This window comes from Myxocyprinus asiaticus, chromosome 37 (assembly GCF_019703515.2).
Source record: "Myxocyprinus asiaticus isolate MX2 ecotype Aquarium Trade chromosome 37, UBuf_Myxa_2, whole genome shotgun sequence".
NCBI classification, from domain to species: Eukaryota; Metazoa; Chordata; class Actinopteri; order Cypriniformes; family Catostomidae; genus Myxocyprinus; species Myxocyprinus asiaticus.
Genome location: NC_059380.1, coordinates 18,115,773 through 18,126,052, shown reverse-complemented (window position 1 = coordinate 18,126,052; position 10,280 = coordinate 18,115,773).

The following is a 10,280-nucleotide window of genomic DNA, read 5'->3' as shown; positions in this document are numbered from 1 at the left end:
ATGAATCATAGTCTACTAAATGAGGATGTTTTCTGTGTATATCCCACATCACAGTCATTGTTAGTACATTTTGTCTTGCTGAGTTACTACAGCTGACCTTTTTCATTCTGCATTGATTGTTTATCTTTAAGCTTGACATCGAGGCGGCGAGAGAATTTTTCATCAGAGGATTCTGCATCTACCTTTATGAGGACCCTGAGACTCTAGTATGTTTCAATATGATTCTTACAAAGTATTTCAACCCCTTTTTCAATTTAGGAAAGACAGGTTCATCCCATTTGCCTTGTTCTCATCAAAAAGAAAATTATTTACTTACCCTCATGTTGCTCCAAACTCAAATGACTTACTTGCTTCTGTGGAACAGCCAGTTTTTTGTTTTTTTGGGGGGCCAAATAATAAAAGTGAATAGTGCCTCAGGATTTTAAAAAACACACACTATTTTCCAAGTCTTCTAAAGCCATACAACCACTTCGTGTGATGAACAGACAGATGTAAGTCTTTATTCACTCCAATCAAATCATTCATCAACTCCCATTTGCATTGGCCAAATCAATCATGGCAACTATGGCGTGGGTTCGACATCATAATGTTTGATCACTCACGACTCACGAGACACAAAAGAACCAATGACATTTGATGTTACTGATGTCCAACCTGTGCCAAATTTGATTTGGGAGGTGCATGCTAAGTTTTATAAATTATTTGAGTGGATATCTTAAATTTCAATCTGTTCATTACACAAAGCATTCATATGATCTCAGAAGACTTAGAATATAGTAAATGTATCAATTTTTTTTTTTTTTTTTCAGACCTTGACAGCTCAGAGTCACTATTCATTATCACTGACTAGCAAAAAACTATATGACAGTTCTTCAAATTTCTCATTTTGTGTTGCACAGAAGAAAAAATCAGACTGGTGTGGAGGCGGTCAGATGCAAATGTATACCACAGTGTGACATCACATTCACACCACAGCTGAATGTGACCCAAATCCAATTCACATGACATTTTAAATGCAGCCCATATCAGATACTGGTCTGGACAGCCGATGCTCGTTAAATGTGTAAAACATATCAAACTCTGGCATGTTCAATATTATAATATGTATACTCTATTAAATTGTATTTAAAGATGTAATTACCTGTTGTTGTTTTTAAGTGGATAGGACACTTAATGCTTAATCTAATAATATATCAGCAAGTAATGGCGAAAGACCATCTTTTTTTAAGATTAGCGGTTTATTGATTCATAGAAATGACAAAGAAAAACAAAACATATATACAATGACTCAACATTTAACTCCCACTTCTACCCCTTCTACACGACACCTCCTCGAAAGCTGCCACCCTCCCCATCTGCTTGCACCACTCCCAAATTGAGGGCGCTCCGACCAACTTCAATCCCCTTAAAACAATCTGCCTTCCTATCACAACACTGGTCAGGACAGAAATTTTATGTGTTTATCTCATATATTGATGACCGCCCCATCGCCCAAAACACAGAGTCTGGGGCAAAACGAAACCCGAGTGCCCAACACGTCACACACAAAACTCTGTACCTTCAACCAAAATTCCTGGATCTCAGCACACTACCAAAAAACATGGGCCACGTCTCCATCCTCCGATTGGCATCGCCAGCAGGTGGGTGTTTCTTTAAGACCAAGCCTATACAATCTAGAGGGGGTCCAATAGAATCTATGTAAAATCTTGAATTGCATAAGGCGCACCCTTGCATCTCTAGATACAGACTTGACGTTTTTTAGAATCCTAGCCCACACTCCCTCCTCTAATACCAAGTTAAAATCTTTCTCTCATAATCTCTGATAGAAGTTAAAGCTCTGTCCACCAGACTCTGAATTAGCAGCGAGTAATACACTGATGCCTCATGACCTTTTCCAAAAGCAGTAATCACCACTCCCAGAGTGTCTGCCGCTTTAGGGGGGTGTATGCTACTCCCCAAAATAGTACAGAGTAGGTGGCACAGCTGTAAATACCTAAAAACTGAGATCCGGGAATCCCAAAATGTTGAACCAAATTTTCAAAGGATCTCAACACTCCACTCTCATATAGGTCACCAAATGTAGCAACCCCCCTCACAATCCACTCTGACCAGCAGAAAGGGGACTTATTAATACATAATTTTGGGTTCAGCCATATGCTCGAGACATCGTTTAAATAAATGTCCGAATTAAACACCCTGGACACTTTTGTCCATACCGAGTGCAAATGCGAGATAATGGGGTGTAATTTAACTTCTCCGGTTAGTTTGATAAAAAGGCTTTGCAATGGTGAAATAGGGGCAAGAACATCCTGTTCAATACAAAACCAGGGAGGGGCTCTCTCAGGTGGAAGCAACAAATGAGCCAAATGTCTGAGACCGAATGCATAATGATAAAAAAAATCTTGGGTAGGCCTAGTCCACCATTGTCAATCGGTCTACATAACTTATTGAAATGTAATCTGGGACACTTACCATTCCAAATGAAGGACTTCGCTATGCTATCAAATTGCTTGAAATAAGAGAGGGGGACATCTGCAGGGAGAGATTGTAGCAAGTATAGTAGATTTTTATATATCAAATGTTGAAAAGTACTAATATAGAATAGCCTGGACTTTGTGTGACCCAGGAGAGGGCTTATGAGGTTACTAGAAGTGTGGACTTTGTGTGACCCAGGAGAGGGCATATGAGGAACTAAAAATGCTTATGCTGCAAGAAGCACACTGTGCACTCAGCTGTAGCAGAGACAATGATACAATGATACAAGAAAACTCTGGGAAGCACAGCAAAGTTAAAGATTAACACAACCAATTATCAAAGTAACTATATTATGCTCAGATTGTGATTATTTACTCAGAAAGTATACTTTCATGATAAATGAATTTAAAATGTTATTTTTTCTTGGATTAAAAGCCAAGTTTCCACCATTAAAAAGAGGTCAGAGGCTCTGTGAAATAATGGTGGGAAACAGAATCCATTGGTTTTGACCAAGAGAGTCAGATCTCTCTTCTCAAGAGAATCAGTCTGACATCTCGGGTTTGTTGGTTTGCTCAATAAACTCTAACCTTTGACACCTGGAACTCCTGACTTCAAGATTTTTCTTACAGAGAGGGAAGAAAAGTTGTCCATGCTCCACAACACAGGTAGATACATTTTGGAATACAATTCATTTTAATAACATTAACATTCCCAATCATAGATAAATGTAATGAAGCCCACCTGCCCACATCGCTCGAAAAACTTTTTATTAAGGGGTCAAAATTAGCTCTAACTAAATCACACAAATTTGCTGGGAATAAAATGCCCAAATATTTAATGCCCCGTTTGGCCCACTGGAAGGCACCCGGCTGAAAAGCCATTACTTGGCAGTACGCTGTCAGAGCCAAAGCTTCGGATTTAGACCAATTGACTCTGTATCCTGAGAACTTAGAAAAGGAATTAATAATTATGTGGAGGCAAGGCATAGATCTAGTGGGGTCGGAGACAAATAATATAATATCATCTGTGTAAAACAAAAGCTTATGCGCCACACCTCCAGCCACCACCCCTGGAAAATCATCTTCCTTTCTTATCGCGGCTGCTAATAGTTCCAGGGCAAGTCAGAACAATAATGGGGAAAAAGGGCAACCCTGCCAGGTGCCCCTGTCCAGAGTAAAATAATCTGAAATTAATCCATTTGTTTGTACCGCTGCTACCGGGTTTCTATAAAGTAACTTAATCAATCCAATAAAAGTATTCCCAAACCCATATATTTCCAAAATCTTAAAAAGATAATCCCATTCTACCATATCAAAAGCCTTTTCGGCATCAAGTGAGATGACAGCGACTGGAGTCTGATCATTCGCCACTGACCACATGATATTGATGAGACGCATGATGTTATTAGAAAAGCTGTGGCCCGAATAAACCCCACCTAATCTATATGTATAAGAGATGTCATAACTTTACTTAATTGGTTGGCCAAAAATTTTGACAATATTTTTACGTCTAGCTGGATCAGGGAAATTGGATGGTAACTCTTACACTTTGATAAGATTATCTCAGAATCAAGATAATTTTTTTTTGCTCAGACGTCAGTTTAGGGAGTTCTAATGGTTCCACAAAGTTTCTAATATCTTCATCAGTAGATGAAGACATGGAACTATAGAGATCAAGATAGAATATTTTAAAAGCATTATTAATATCAATGGCCGAGGTAAATATTTCACCACCAGCATATTTCACTGAAGGAATGGTAGAAAAAGACTCTATCTGCTTTATATATCTAGCCAAAAGCTTCCCTGCCTTGTCCCCCAACACAAAGTATACAGTGCATCCGGAAAGTATTCACAGCGCTTCACTTTTTCCACATTTTGTTATGTTACAGCCTTATTCCAAAATGGATTAAATTCATTATTTTCCTCAAAATTCTACAAACAATACCCCATAATGACAACGTGAAAGACGTTGGTTTGAAATCTTTGCAAATTTATAAAAAAAAATAAAAATACAAATAAATCACATGTACATAAGTATTCACAGACACTCAAAATTGAGCTCAGGTGCATCCTGTTTCCACTGATCATCCTTGAGATGTTTCTACAACTTAATTGGAGTCCACCTGTGGTAAATTCAGTTGATTGGACATGATTTGGAAAGGCACACACCTGTCTATATAAGGTCCCACAGTTAACAGTGCATGTCAGAGCACAAACCAAGCCATGAAGTCCAAGGAATTGTCTGTAGACCTCCGAGACAGGATTGTATCGAGGCACAGATCTGGGGAAGGGTGCAGAAAATGTCTGCAGCATTGAAGGTCCCAATGAGCACAGTGGCCTCCATCATCCGTAAATGGAAGAAGTTTGGAACCACCAGGACTCTTCCTAGAGCTGGCTGCCTGGCCAAACTGAGCGATCAGGGGAGAAGGGCCTTAGTCAGGGAGGTGACCAAGAACCCGATGGTCACTCTTACAGAGCTCCAGCATTTATCAGTGGAGAGAGGAGAAACTTCCAGAAGAACAACCATATCTGCAGCACTCCACCAATCAGGCCTGTATGGTAGAGTGGCCAGACGGAAGCCACTCCTCAGTAAAAGGCACATGACAGCCCGCCTGGAGTTTGCCCAAAGGCACCTGAGGGACTCTCAGACCATGAGAAACAAAGATTGAACTCTTTGGCCTGAATGGCAAGCGCCATGTCTGGGGAAACCAGGCACCGCTCATCACCTGGCCAATACCATCCCTACAGTGAAGCATGGTGGTGGCAGCATCATGCTGTGGGGATGTTTTTCAGCGGCAGGAACTGGGAGACAAGTCAGGATCGAGGGAAAGATGAATGCAGCAATGTACAGAGGCATCCTTGTTGAAAACCTGCTCCAGAGCGCTCTGGACCTCAGACTGGGGCGACGGTTCATCTTCCAACTGGACAATGACCCTAAGCACACAGCCAAGATAACAAAGGAGTGGCTACGGGACAACTCTGTGAATGTCCTTGAGTGGCCCAGCCAGAACCCAGACTTGAACCCGATTGAACATCTCTGGAGAGATCTGAAAATGGCTGTGCACCAACGCTCCCCATCCAACCTGATGGAGCTTGAGAGGTCCTGCAAAGAAGAATGGGAGAAACTGCCCAAAAATAGGTGTGCCAAGCTTGTAGCATCATACTCAAAAAGACTTGAGGCTGTAATTGGTGCTTCAACAAAGTATTGAGCAAAGGCTGTGAATACTTATGTACATGTGATTTATTTAGTTTTTTATTTTTAATAAATTTGCAAAGATTTCAAACAAACTTCTTTCACATTGTCATTATGGGGTATTGTTTGTAGAATTGAGGAAAATAATTAATTTAATCCATTTTGGAATAAGGCTGTAACTTAACAAAATGTGGAAAAAGTGAAGCGCTGTGAATACTTTCCGGATGCACTGTAACTGCCTTGCCCTGAATAACCAAAACTCCACCTTCTGCGACAAAATAGTATTATATCTGTATTTCAATAGGATCAATTCTCTGAGGCCATCAGACGACATTCAGCACTTTAGCTCTGCCTCGGCACCTTCAATATTCCCTTCCATTTCCACGAGTTCTCGTGCTTTGGATTTTTTGGTGAATGAGGCATACTGTATGATCCGACCACTAAGAACTGCCTTAAGTGCCTCCCAAGCCATGCCCACAGAGGATACTGAGGACCATTTGGTCTCCACATAAACATTGATTTCAGCATTTAACATTTATTGGAACACAGGATTTTGCAAAAGGGATACATTGAAGTGCCAACTATATGATTTCTTTTTCTCCATATGTGGCAACACCTCTAAACTCACCATGGCATGATCTGATACTAAGATGTTTCCAACTGAGCAATCAACAACAGATGAAATGAGGGACTTAGATATAATAAAAAAAATCTATTCTAGAATAAATCTTATGGACTGATGAAAAAATTTATAGTCCCAACCAGATGGCTTCAAAAGTCTCCAAATATCTATAAGACCAAGATTTTTCACATCCTGTGAAGCATCAATGTTGCTCTAGGGGGCTTACACATTTTGCTTCACTATGATCAAGGACTGAGTCCATCAAAAGATTAAAGTCTCCTCCCAATATTATATCATGAGGGGTGCCAGCAGCTTGCAACATCCCTTCAAGATCTATAAAAAAGCCCTGATCAAATCAAATCAAATCACTTTTATTGTCACACAACCATATACACAAGTGCAATAGTGTGTGAAATTCTTGGGTGCAGTTCCGAGCAACATAGTGGTCGTGACAGTGATGAGACACACACCAATTTACAATAAACATCAGATTTACACAACACAATTTAAAATCTAATATACACATAATACAAATAATAACATACAATGTACAGTATACAATACACACAATATAGAATACACATTATACAATAAAAAACGTAGTATATAGTATATATAAAATATACAGTAGGTTGTATTGTACTGTGTTGACATTCAGGCTGTCCGTTGATAGTAAGATGCCAGTGTGTTGTTAAGAGAGAATATCATTTATGACAGTCCGGTGTGAGATAATAAGATTAATAAAGTGCAGTGCTGATGTATTTTGATCATGAGAAATCAAGAGTTCAAAAGTCTGATTGCTTGGGGGAAGAAGCTGTCATGTAGTCGGCTGGTGCGGGTCCTGATGCTGAGATACCGCCTGCCTGATGGTAGCAGTGAGAACAGCCCATGGCTCGGGTGGCTGGAGTCTCTGATGATCCTCCAAGCTTTTTTCACACACCGCCTGGTATATATGTCCTGGAGGGAGGGAAGCTCACCTCCGATGATGTGTCTGGCAGTTCGCACCACACTTTGCAGGGCTTTGCGGGCGTGGGCAGTGCTATTGCCGTACCAGGTGGAGATGCAGCCAGTCAGGATGCTCTCTACAGTGCTGGTGTAGAACCGTGTGAGGGTGTGGCAGTTCATTCCAAACTTCCTCAGCCGTCTCACGAAGAAGAGGCGCTGATGAGCCTTCTTCACAACGGCCTCAGTGTGGACCGACCATGTGAGTTCCTCAGTGATGTGGACACCCAGGAACTTGAAGCTGCTGACTCTCTCCACTGGTGCTCCATTGATGGTGATGGGGCTGTGTTCTCTTTCTCTTCTCCTGAAGTCCACCACAAGCTCCTTTGTCTTACTGACATTGAGGGAGAGGTTGAGCTCCTGACACCAGTGTGTCAGAGTGTGCACCTCCACTCTGTAGGCTGTTTCATCATTGTCATTGATCAGACCTACCACCGTCGTATCATCAGCAAACTTAATGATGGCATTAGAGCTGTGTGTTGCCACACATTCATGTGTGTACAGAGAATACAGGAGTGGGCTGAGAACACAGCCCTGTGGGGCTCCAATGTTGAGGGTCAGTGACGAGGAGATGTTGCTGCCCATTCTAACCACCTGGCATCTGCTTGACAGGAAGTCCAGGATCCAGCTGCACAGCGAGCTGTTTAAGCCCAGAGCCCGGAGTTTCACATAAAGCTTGGAGGGCACTATGGTGTTGAATGCAGAGCAGTAGTCTAAAAACAGCATTCTCACATAAGTGTTCCTTTTTTCCAGGTGGGAGAGAGAGCAGTGTGTATTGTAGATGCAATGGCATCATCAGTGGAGCGGTTGTTGCGGTAAGCAAACTGCAATGGGTCCAATGATGGAGGCAGCACAGAGCAGATGTAATCTCTGATTAGTCTCTCAAAGCATTTGCTGATGATGGGGGTCAGAGCAACAGGATGCCAGTCATTTAAGCAAGTGATTTTGGACTGCTTTGGAACAGGCACAATGGTGGATGTTTTAAAACATGTGGGGATTACAGACAAAGAGAGGGAAAGGTTGAAAATGTCTGTAAAAACACCAGCCAGTTGGTTCGCACACGCTCTGATGACGCGGCCCAGAATGCCGTCTGGACCCACGGCTTTACGGATATTCACCCGTCGGAAGGATCGGGTTACATCCGCTACAGAGATGGAGAGTGAACTAACCTCTGTAGCTTCGGCCGCTAGAGCTTTCTCCTCGAGGGCGGTGTTATTTCCCTCGAAACGAGCATAAAAAGTATTTCGCTCATCCGGGAGAGAGGCAGCGGTGTTTACGGTGGAGTTTTTATTCCCTTTAAAGTCTGTGATGATGTTAATTCCCTGCCACATGCTTCTAGAGTTGGTGGTGTTGAACTGTCCTTCAATCTTGTTCCTGTACTGACGTTTTGCTGTTCTGGAATTAAAAGCGGAGGTCCGCGCATCAAGTGCTGTGCAAACATCGCTATTAATCCAAGGTTTCTGGTTCGGGTAGATCCGTATTGTTTAGGAACAACGTCCTCGACGCACTTTCTGATGAAACACGTTAAGCTATCAGCGTAAAGCTCGATGTCGTCATCAGAGGCGGACCAGAACATCTCCCAGCCCGTGTGATCAAAACACTCTTGTGGCGTAGAGTCTGATTGGTCTGACCAGCACTGGATCGTTCTGAGGGTGGGTGCGTCCTATTTCAGTTTCTGCCTGTAAGCGGGCAGAAGCAGAACGGAAGAGTGGTCCGATTTGCCAAATGGTGGGCGGGGGAGGGATTGTAGCCATCCCGGAAGGGAGAATAGCAATGGTCCAAAACCTGGTCCCCTCGTGTGTTAAAACTGACAACTCTGCCGTCAGATTGCTCAAGTCCGGTGCTTCTGTACAGAAAATAATCTATAAAACAAACTCCAGCCAATAGGAGGCATAAGCACAACGAATGTGTAGATTCATCCACATAACTGTCCTGAAGGTGTGTTCCTCCACAAAACAAACTCCAGCCGCTTGGCGGAACCAGCACAAAAAGAAACAAAAAAGGCGCTCAGTTTCCTCGGACAGTCAAGTGAATGTTCAGTGAGTCAGGCCCACTCGGCTGTTACATGAGTGCAACAAATGCCCTAAACACTCCAATGTTTGCAAGAAATATTCCACAGAACAACTCCAACCAATAGGAGGCATAAGCAGAAAGAATGTGCAGATTCATCCACAAACTGTCCCGAAGGAGTGTTATCCCATTAAACAAACTCCAGCCGCTAGGTGGAACCAGCACAAAAAGAAACAAAAAAGGCGCTCAGTTTCCTCGGATAGTCAAGTGAATGTTCAGTGAGTCTTACTCATTCCATTGACTTTATTAAGGACATTGCTTGCTGTGGGCATGTAACTATTTTGAGGCCATCCTTATTATCTGTTCTCAATTTGGCCACGAACATCAGTGCAAAAGCAACCTTTCATTGATGTAAGAGTTTCTTGCATTCCTTGAATCGATCACGTTTCTCTCTTGTCGAATTCTCAAAGTCTGGGAACAAGAAAATGCTGTGGTTCTTCCAAGAAAGCCTTCCTTTAATCCTCGCCTCGCGTAACACGAGATCTTTGTCGGATGATCTCAGAAATGTGGCCAGAATTGATCGGGGCCTGTCTCCTTCCATGGATCTCCGAGCTGGAACTCTGTGAGCTCGCTCGATTTCCAGTTTATGGCCTGTTATGTTGAGCAGACTCGGGAAGAGCCCGTCTAGGAATTTCACCATATCTCGGCCTTCTTCATCCTCAGGAATTCCAACAATTTGGACGTTGTTTTGCTAGTTACGATTCTCTAGGTCTTCCAACTTTTCCCAAAAGCGTTCCAAGTCTGTCTTGGTCGCTAGCGGATTAGTAGCTAATTCCCTCTCCGATGACTCCAGATAATCGATCCGTTTCTCAGCATCCACCATTCTTGTAACCATCTCAGTGAATTTCGTCTCCATGGCAGTGATCGATCGATGTATTACAGCAAGATCATCCAAGTCAGCAAAGACCTTTGTCAACAT